Source organism: Canis lupus, chromosome 31, assembly GCF_011100685.1.
Source record: "Canis lupus familiaris isolate Mischka breed German Shepherd chromosome 31, alternate assembly UU_Cfam_GSD_1.0, whole genome shotgun sequence".
NCBI lineage: Eukaryota > Metazoa > Chordata > Mammalia > Carnivora > Canidae > Canis > Canis lupus.
In genome coordinates, this window is record NC_049252.1 from 6,079,632 (window position 1) to 6,089,286 (window position 9,655).

Sequence of the window (9,655 nt, forward strand, 5' to 3'; positions counted from 1 at the left end):
AATAGCCATCAGACAATGCTTCTTATGTGTTTTCTCTTAAATATTTTCTGTATCTGTACAGTGTATAAGTATCTGAGAGTATCTTGACTCAACAAAAGCACCTTTAAGTGGACAACGCTTTAGTATAGATAACATAATCTAAGCTCCTTTTCCTCTTAAAATCTTAAAAGATTTTTTTTTCTTTTCTGCACTCAGCTCTTTTTTGTGTTTTCTCCCTGATTCATTGGCCCTGTGCAAACTTCCTCCCTCTACATGAATAACACAAAGCACTTTTCAAGTCCTTTTTTTTGTTTTTAATTTTCTGTTTGCTAAATATGGTGGCTAAAGACCAGACAAAGATACAGAAACATCTTCGCTCTATCATATCCATCTCTGCTCCTCAGAGCCTGTCCTATCACTGGGATTTTGTGATGTCCCACGTAAGTAATTATTAAAATACAACTAACAGAATGAAGGGAACAGAGGAGAGAGGGTTAGTGGATCAATAATAGTTCAAAAATAGTGACAGAATTGTCTGGAATATCCAAGCAACTCAGCTTTACTATATTTCCTCTGCTCTGTTTCTGAGAATCTGTTCCAACAAGTCTCTTGCCCCACCTTAGAAGACCCCAGGGAATCTGAAATGCCAACAGTTACTTTTGGAGCAAGTAAAGAGTAGGAATGGGAAAAAAATCCCCAAAGCCTAGTTTCATCAAACTTTCCTCACATTAGTAGTTGGGCTTCAACGATTAGGTGCCTCTAGGTGACTTTTCCATGACATTCATGTTATTGTGCTTTTAACTTTTTCACAGTGCTTTCATTTTTTTTTTTTCCATCTCATAGTTTCACATCTCTTTGGGTGTCTTGAGTGACTATACCATAAATTGTGCTTATCATAGCTTACACAAAACTCTCTATTTTGGTAACATTTAAGATGTCCTTTGTTGTGACACACTTTGGCAATTTAGGCAAAGAAAAAGAAAGCATTCACTAATATAGTGTATTTGCAAATAGGTACAATAAGCTGGCTTTGCATAATGCTACTCGGAATCAAAAGGTTTAATTTACAGAATGAATGACTGCATAATGTAGTCTTTAAATATATAGAGAAAAAAGCCCTCTAAAAATGAAAAGCAACTTGGACACCTTTTTTTTTTTTTCATAAATTCCTTAGAAGCTTTCATGAACTCATCTTTCTTTCTCAAGGTAATTATGTTTAAAAGAAACCTGCAAAAAGCTAAATAATTGATCTGTATAGGCTTAAATGGAAACATGTACCTTTTCATCAGTGGGGGATGGGGAGAAGCTAGGTTTTAAAGGCATAAATACAATTGAAGCATTTATTATACTTAGAAGGGCAATGTTGATGGAGAGACTTCCTGATATTCATGTGATTTGCTTTTGCAAAACAACATACACACTTTGTATGAATTCAAATTATTGAATGATTGATTTGTGGGGTTGTTTGATTCTGATTCGACATTTTTAGTTCCAGCACTAACTCAAATTTTAGTACTAAGTTGGGAAATAGAGTTCCAAAATTGTGACATGAAAATAAACTTTATCAGAATAAAAATATTATCAAAACCAATACCAGATTCCTCCTGTGAACATATAATTTCCATAGGAGAGTGGAATGTGCAAATAAATAGGCTTATATATACAGAGACACACTGGCCTTAGAAGTCCTTACATAATTATGTGAGTGGGGAACAGGTTATATCATACCATTTTATTTCTAAATTATGTCTGGTTTAAATTAAAATTTATTTGAAAAACCTGAGTCTTTAATTTTATGAAGAAGATACATTCATATTAGTTCATAAGAATCACTTACATAACAATTATTATGTGCCAGGCTCTGCACTAAATATTTTATGTGAAAAATTAATTTAATTATCTCAGAAACTGAATGAGGGGTGTTCTATCACTATACCCACTGTGAAGATGAGGAAATAAGGTACAGAAAGCTTAAGGATTTAAACCTTGTTGGTCTCAGAGTCCACACTCTGAACACTACTTTATACTGTGTCTAGGTATGCCTTAGAGGTATGTTTTATAGCAGAAGTGCTTTATGTAGCTGAAAGATGGAAAACATGCTTGTTTATCTCCATGGTAGATGAATGCCAGAATAGGACCCAGCCAAAATAAGTTTGTCTTATTTACTCATTGTTGTTTCCTATCACCTAGACGTAGAACACCACAGTGAACAAAGTAAGCATTTAGCCAATTTTGGTGAATGAATAAATCCCACCAGATAATTACTGGTGCCTCTCAGCAGAGTCCCAAGTTTTTAGTTTTGATCATGCTGGATCCACTGGTGACAAAAACAGAAATTATCAGTTCATTTTATGAATATAAATACCTGCTTGGTTGGGCCAACCAAATTAAAAGGAACAGAAAAGATCCCCTCTCCAAAAAAAGTTTCAGACAGTGTTCTTTTGCCTAAATATTATTGATCTAAGCTTCCCTCTAAATCTAACATTCTAGGATTTTAGGGAGGATAAGATAAGAAAACTTTCTCTCATTTCATTCTCTCCTCCTTGCCACTAGTATCTTCCCTTGCCACTAGCCATGCTTTTTTTGGACTAAATAACTCATATCAACTTGTTTTTCTTATTTTTGTCATTTTTTTCTGTAGAAGTGGAAAGCAATAGAAATTCCAACTGAGAGTTCCATTTATTCAGATAGGCAGCACAAATATCTAACCTCCTACATCCCCAATTTTAACTCACAATTAAACCAAACATCTTGAGAAACTAGATTCAATTGACAAAATCACCTCATTTTTCCAGATTCATCAGTCTAACTGCCTATGTCTCATGTATCTGGCCTCTTCTCTGCTTTTCCTTCTACTGAGGGATAGCCTCTTCGGTTCATCCTGATTTATCCATCTTGCCTATTTAAAGACAACTGTCCTTCAATTATTTATTTGATCTCCCACACCATTAATTTCTCCCTCACTCTAAAACCATTTCTATCAGCATCCACACAGGCCTTAATTGTACCTATTTGTAAAAAGAAAAAAAAAATCACTTGACCCTGTATCTTCTCCTCTGTCACAACAGAACTTCTCAATTAAGTGTATCAAGAAGACTCATTTCCTTTGCTACCATTCTAACCTCACATCACTAGCAGGACTAAAACATTTTGATAACCCCTACTGCACTTAGAAAAAAATCAAAATTCCTTATCAGGACCTATAATACTTTAAAGAATTTGACTTTTGACTTCCACTTATCTCTCCCTACTTCTTCCTTCTTTGATTCCACTCATTATGCTCTGCACACACTCACATTTCTTCTGTCCCTTGGAAAGTCAAGTTCTCCCTTACCTTGTGGTCACTATCTGCTACTGCTTCTGCCTGAAAGACTTAACTTTTTAAGTGTCAAAGAGCTGGTAACTACTCTTTGTTCAGATCCTACCAAATATGTCTTTAGAGACGCTTTCCTGGCCTCACTACAGAAGAAGCTTCTGTTACTGACCTACAGCTGTGCGACTAATCACTTCAAAATGAAGTGGTTCAAAGTATCAACAATCATGTATTTCTCCCTCCATTTCTGTCAGGAATTCAGAAAAGGTTGGGTTGGGTGTTCCAGCTCAGACTCTTTAGGCTGCAGTCAGATGTCTGCTGGTGCTACAGTTACCCGAAGGCCCGGCTAGAGCTGCTGATGTACCTCCCCAGTGGCTCACTTACATCATAGCAAGTTGATGTGGGCAAATTGGTTCCTCTCCAAACAGCATTCTCCATGGAACTGCCTGTGTGCCTTCACAACATGGAGGTTGGTTTTCTCCAGAGCAAGAAGTCCAAAAGATCAAGGCAGAAATGGCAATGCTATTTATCGTATAGGCTCAGAAGTCACAAGCCATATTCTGTTGATCTTATTGACCAGTCATGATTAAATTTGCTTTGTTTTGTTTTGTTGTTATCTCTTTACTTAAATTGTGTCATACTTTCCTCCTTTTTGAATAAGGATTCTTTGCTATTCTACTAACTACTAAGAAATGCCATGGCCTCCAGTAGAGTGATAGAATATAACAGTGCACCTTGATCAACACTTGTTGCGATTCCTAGCAAGCAGAGGCTGGCAGAATAGGAAAAAAACAATATTTCCCAGATTCCCTTGTAGCTAAGCTTCAAGATATGATTTAGGTTCACCTATCCAGGTGTACCGTCTTAAGTCTCTAATTTAGAATTTAGTCACAGGTAGTATGATATCTGTATTACTGATCTGCCATGTTACTGATACAGTTTCTTGGCAGAGGTGGCTATTCTGGAGCAAGTACTTATAAGAGCAGCTTCCTGATTCAACAAATTTCTGATCTTAGCAGAGGGTACTCCATTTCCACGGCATGGTTTTGGGAGTTGTCATAGCATTCAGTATTCAGCTCTCCCACTGATTTAGGAGCTACCATGTCTTTCCATAAATCACTTTCTGCTTTCATTAGCTAGAGTTCTGTTGTCTGTAACTAGAAACTCTGATTGTAATAAGTTGCATTAGCTGTATCAGCCAAAAGGTACGTAGGCAGTTTTAACTGGGCTTGTGCATGCGTGCGCATGCGTGTGGGTATGTTACATTCTTATATATAAATGGCTTTTTATAAAAACAGCTATCCTATCTGTGAAGAGTGATGCCTACAGGAAATTTTATGCCCTCCCTTTTTCTCTGTTGTGGCTTTGGGATTTCTCTCTTGACTTCCTTTTCTGCTCCACTCGATTAATACTTCCTGAGACTATCTCTTATGCCCAAGTTCAGCCAGTAATAGGAAGATTAACGGTAGCTAGGAAGACCACAATTAACAACTGTGTCCATTCAATATACCCTAGACACTCAGTTCTAGTACAGAGATCTTATAAGGACAGGAATGGCATCCCCAACTCGACACGTGTCCTACTTTTCTATCCTTTTTTTCTTCACCTCAAGGTACCAGGTCCTTTCCTCTGCTGTATTAACATTTCCTGAAAGGTATTAGTCAAGATATATTCTGAAATATAAACTCTTCTAACTTCGGCACTCAAAAGTTATCACAGCATTCATATGCTCATAGATTTAATTAGAGAAAAATAGACACCTAAAATTTAGATATTCATGGATTTTCAGGGAGAGGCATAAGTAGAAAGCAAAGTATAAATAGCAAAGACCAGAAAATTTTTTTTAGCCAACTTCCACTTCTTACTTCTTTATTCTTAGCTATTAAAGGATCTAGAAAAGTCTCAAGTCCCATGTACTTGTATAACCATATTGGGACTATGTGAAAAAGTTAACCTGTAACACCGGAAATAACATGCTGCATAAGAAATGCCACGGCCTCTTTGTTTCTGCCCAGAGGGGCAGTTGTTTTCAGTTGGGACTTTTCCCAAAAACAGGACCTTAAAACACTAGTCCTATAGCTACAACATGCGTTAGAGAAAGCAAGCAAAGATTTCTGGAGATGCAATGACAAAATTGTAGCATCTAGCCAGCATTTGGCAGCATAATGAAGAAGAGTAAAACCTCCCATAGAATTCAAGTGATAAAGACTCAGTACTTAAAGACTGCTTCAAAGATGTATATAATAAAATACCAGTGTAATGCAGTGCCTGGAATGCCTAGTGAGGCAGGGCTTTAATTTGTTTTACTGAGCATAGTACCAGCTGCTCCTCTGTTTAGGCAGAGGTAAAAAAGTCATCTTAAAACCATTCTTCTCTATTCTGTGCAGTTATGCAGTTATACAGACATAAGACAAAGTCGTTTCTCACTGAATAAATCTTTTGTTAGATTTAGCAGGGCTGCACCTAACTCTTGGTAATCAGAGCATCAGAAGTGGGTACACCAATTTACATTAGGAACCCTTGGTAAACAAAGGATGCAAAATCTCAACCACTTTTCCCTGATGATAGAAATTAAGGAAAACTATTTAATGAAGGGACATAGCCCTGTCTAAACTCTGAGAGCCCACTGGCACCCTAATATCCCTAAGGTGAATTCACTGGGAGGAAAGAGAAAAATATGTTTGATCTGGGCTCAGTGGGATTCCTTAAGGAGGCAAGGCTATAATTGTCCTGGTTTATGATTGTAAAAACAGTGACCAAAAGCTATAAACTTTGGGCTCCTGCATAGTTTACACAAGGATCTAAACCACCTAATACACCATCACTAGAAAACCAATCATATTCAATAGTAACTCTACAGTGGTAGAAGTACAATGAACTGATTAGACCCTTGTAGTAATCCCTCTCTCTACCTGGCTTTCAGGAGCAGGGCTGACTTTACTCTGGAAAACAGTATGGAGATTCCTCAAAAAGTTAAAAACAGAACTACTCTACCACCCAGCAATTGCACTGCTAGTATCCAAAGGATATTTTGTACTATTTGTATCCAAATGATACAAAAATAGTAATTCAAAGAGGCAAGTGCACTCCAATGTTTATAGCTGCAATGTCCACAATAACCAAAATATGGAAAGAGCCCAGATATCCATCAATCAATGAATGGATAAAGAGGTGGTATGTATATGTATATGTATATATATATATAATATTATTCAGCCATCAAAAAGAATGAAATCTGGCCATTTGCAATAATGTGGATAGAACTACAGTGTGTTATGCTAAGCAAAATAAGTCAGAGAAAGACAAATACCATATGATTTCACTTGTATGCAGAATTTAAGAAACAAAACTGATAAGCATAGGGGAAGAGAAGGAAAAATAAAATAAGATAAAAACAGAGTAGGAGGGAAACCATAAGAGACTCTTAACTAGGTGGAACAAAATGAGGGTTGCTGGAGGGGAGATAGGTGGGGGGATGAGGTAATTGGGTGATAGGCATTAAGGAGGCCACTGGATGTTATGAGCACTGGGTGGTATATGCAACCGATGAATGACTAAATTCTACCCCTAAAATTAATAATACAGTTAACTAACTTGAATTTAAATAAAATCTAATTTTTAAATTAAAAAAATAAAATGAAACAAATAAGAAAAGAGAAAAGAAAGAAAAGGAAAGAAAAAAGAAAAGAAAAGAAAGAAAAAAAGAAAAGAAAAAAGAAAAGAAAAGAAAAGAAAAGAAAAGAAAAGAAAAGAAAAGAAAAGAAAAGAAAAGAAAAGAAAAAAAAGAAAAGAAAAGAAAAGCAGGGCTGACCTGTGGAACCTGGCAAAGCATTGCATGTCCAATGTCTTCTTGGCCTAATTTGTATTTGTGTACGGACTGCTCAGGATTATGTTGTTGAAATATGATGGTACAAGATGATGCTAATGACATAGTAAGAAATTGAGCCCAGAATCCAGATCTAGGATATGTGCTAAAGACAATTTTTACAGTCATATACTGCAATTATTTCAGAGTTTTAGGGTATAGTTGAGGTTTATTAATCTTGATGTGGTAAATAGACTCCAAGATGATCCCTCAAAAATGTCCACTTCCTGATGTCTCCTTGTGGCCATGCCTTTATATAAGCCCCCATCCTTGAATGTGGGTGGGATCTGTGACTTGCTTCTAGCCAGTAGAATATCACAAAGGTGACAGGAGGTCACTCTCATGATTATATTACATTACACAAGACTCAGTTTTAGCAGACTAGAGAGAGAAGGGATGTCTCATTGCTAGCTTAATGAAGTAAGCAATCATGTTGAGGAAGTCTATGTGGCAAGGAACTGAGGGTATCCTGTAGGAACTCCAAGTGTCCTCTAGGATCTGAGGGTGGCCTCCAGATGAGAGCCAGCAAAACCAGCCTCAGTCATATAGCTATAAGCCCAACAAGGTAAATGAGGCTTCAAAGTGAGTATTTCTCCAAATGAGGACATAGCCCAGTGGACACTTTGCAGCCTTGTGAAGCCTTAAGCGGGGGGCCCATTAAAAGTTGCCCAGACTCCCTGATTCACAGATACTATGAATTAAGAAATATGTTTGTTTTAAGCCTGCTAAGTTTGAAGTAATTTGTTACACAGCAATAGACAATTATTTCACTATTACACTTGGTAAACCTCACTGAGGCAGATGACCCTTGCTGGGATCCAAATATATTTCCTATGAAAAATAAGATCCTGGAGAAGCCTCACTGGGGACTTTCCCCAGCCTAATATATTCTCACTTACTTTTTGTGAGGATGTATTTCTTGAGCTTATTGTATAAAGCATAATTTTGCAAGATGTAATTGTAAGACTGCTTTTTTTCATCAGTTCTCAGAATTCTAAGGAACTAATTCATGTCTCTTTCTTTAGTAGCTCCTGGAGTTAAGGATGTAGTATCCCCCAAAATCCATATGTTGAAATTCTGCCCTCCAATGTGATAAGTATTAGGGGGTGAAGCCTTTGAGAGGTGATAAAGATTAAGTCATGACAGAAGAACCTTCATGATTAAGATTAGTACCCTTATAAAAATCATGAGACCATGTCTTTCTTCTCTATATTTCATCATGTAAGGATACAACAAGAAATTGGCAGTCTGCAACCCAGAGGAGAGCTGTCACCAGAATCTGACCATGCTGGTACTTCCAGTCTTCAGAACTGTGAGAAATAAATTTTGGTTGTTTTTAAGCCACCCAGTCTATGGTATTTGTGTTACAGCAGCCTGGACAGGTTAAGACATAGAAATAGAAGTGAAGGTCTAAGTAAAAGAAAATAGTGTTAAAATAGCAAAAAAAGGAATCATTTGCCTAATCCCTACTTCCTACTCCTTGTGGTTATTATCCATTAAAAATCTCTAGCAATTCTCGAAGGAGTTGTGTGCATAAGAAATCCATATGATATTGGGTTTTGCATAAAGGAGACTTTAAGTGCAGTATAGTAGAAATCATGTTCATATTCACAGGACTTGGTGAAAATTGGAAAAAGCAGAGAATTCCTCAGATACATATAAGACATATAACCTTTTATATATTATTTATGTGTGATCAACTCTATATATTATTATAATCGTTTTTATTGCCTATCACAAGAACTAAACTCCACTGCTCCCTACCCCATCTGGACACATCTTAAGTGTTCAGAGTAGGAACAGGCTTCAGGATTTCTCTCAGTGAATGTACCCTCTTATATCTTCATTCATGTCCTAAGCTTCTGAGAAAACTCCTGGAAAGCCAATCTCCCCCCACCCGCCCCCCCCCCGCCCCAGTTTGTCTACCTTCTCCTCTACAAATTTAGGCTTAGAGAAAACACAAATAAACAAAGACAAGAGTGGGAGTTGTCTTCAGCTCTTGGCCCTGCCATGTAAGAGTGGTCAAGAAATCCACAAGCAAGAAGTTCATAACTCAGAACACAAAACCTAACACGCTTCTTGAGTCTTAGGGAGAAGCAACCAACAGAATTCTCTCACCTTTCCAGTTCATTGCTTTGAACAAAACACAAATTAATTTACTATTGGTAGAATGCCTTGCCACTTGATCCCAAGTTAAATATCCTCCCCCATAGCTCTACTTATATATAGATACCTTAGGTAGTGGACAATTTCTCACCATTAGCATCTAGGATCTGGTGTTCAGAGTGACAAAACCAAACGCAATATTAACATGACACTCTTAATTCTGCCTGAATGTGCCACAAGTTATTAATACTTCAGAGAAAAGAAAGGAAGATAATTGCTTTATTAGAAACAGTAGGTAAGGTTATTTGTTGCAATTCTGTGAAATAAGTTGATGGTATTTCAATAGGGATGGCATTGAATGCATAGATTGCTCTAGGTAGCATAGGCATTTT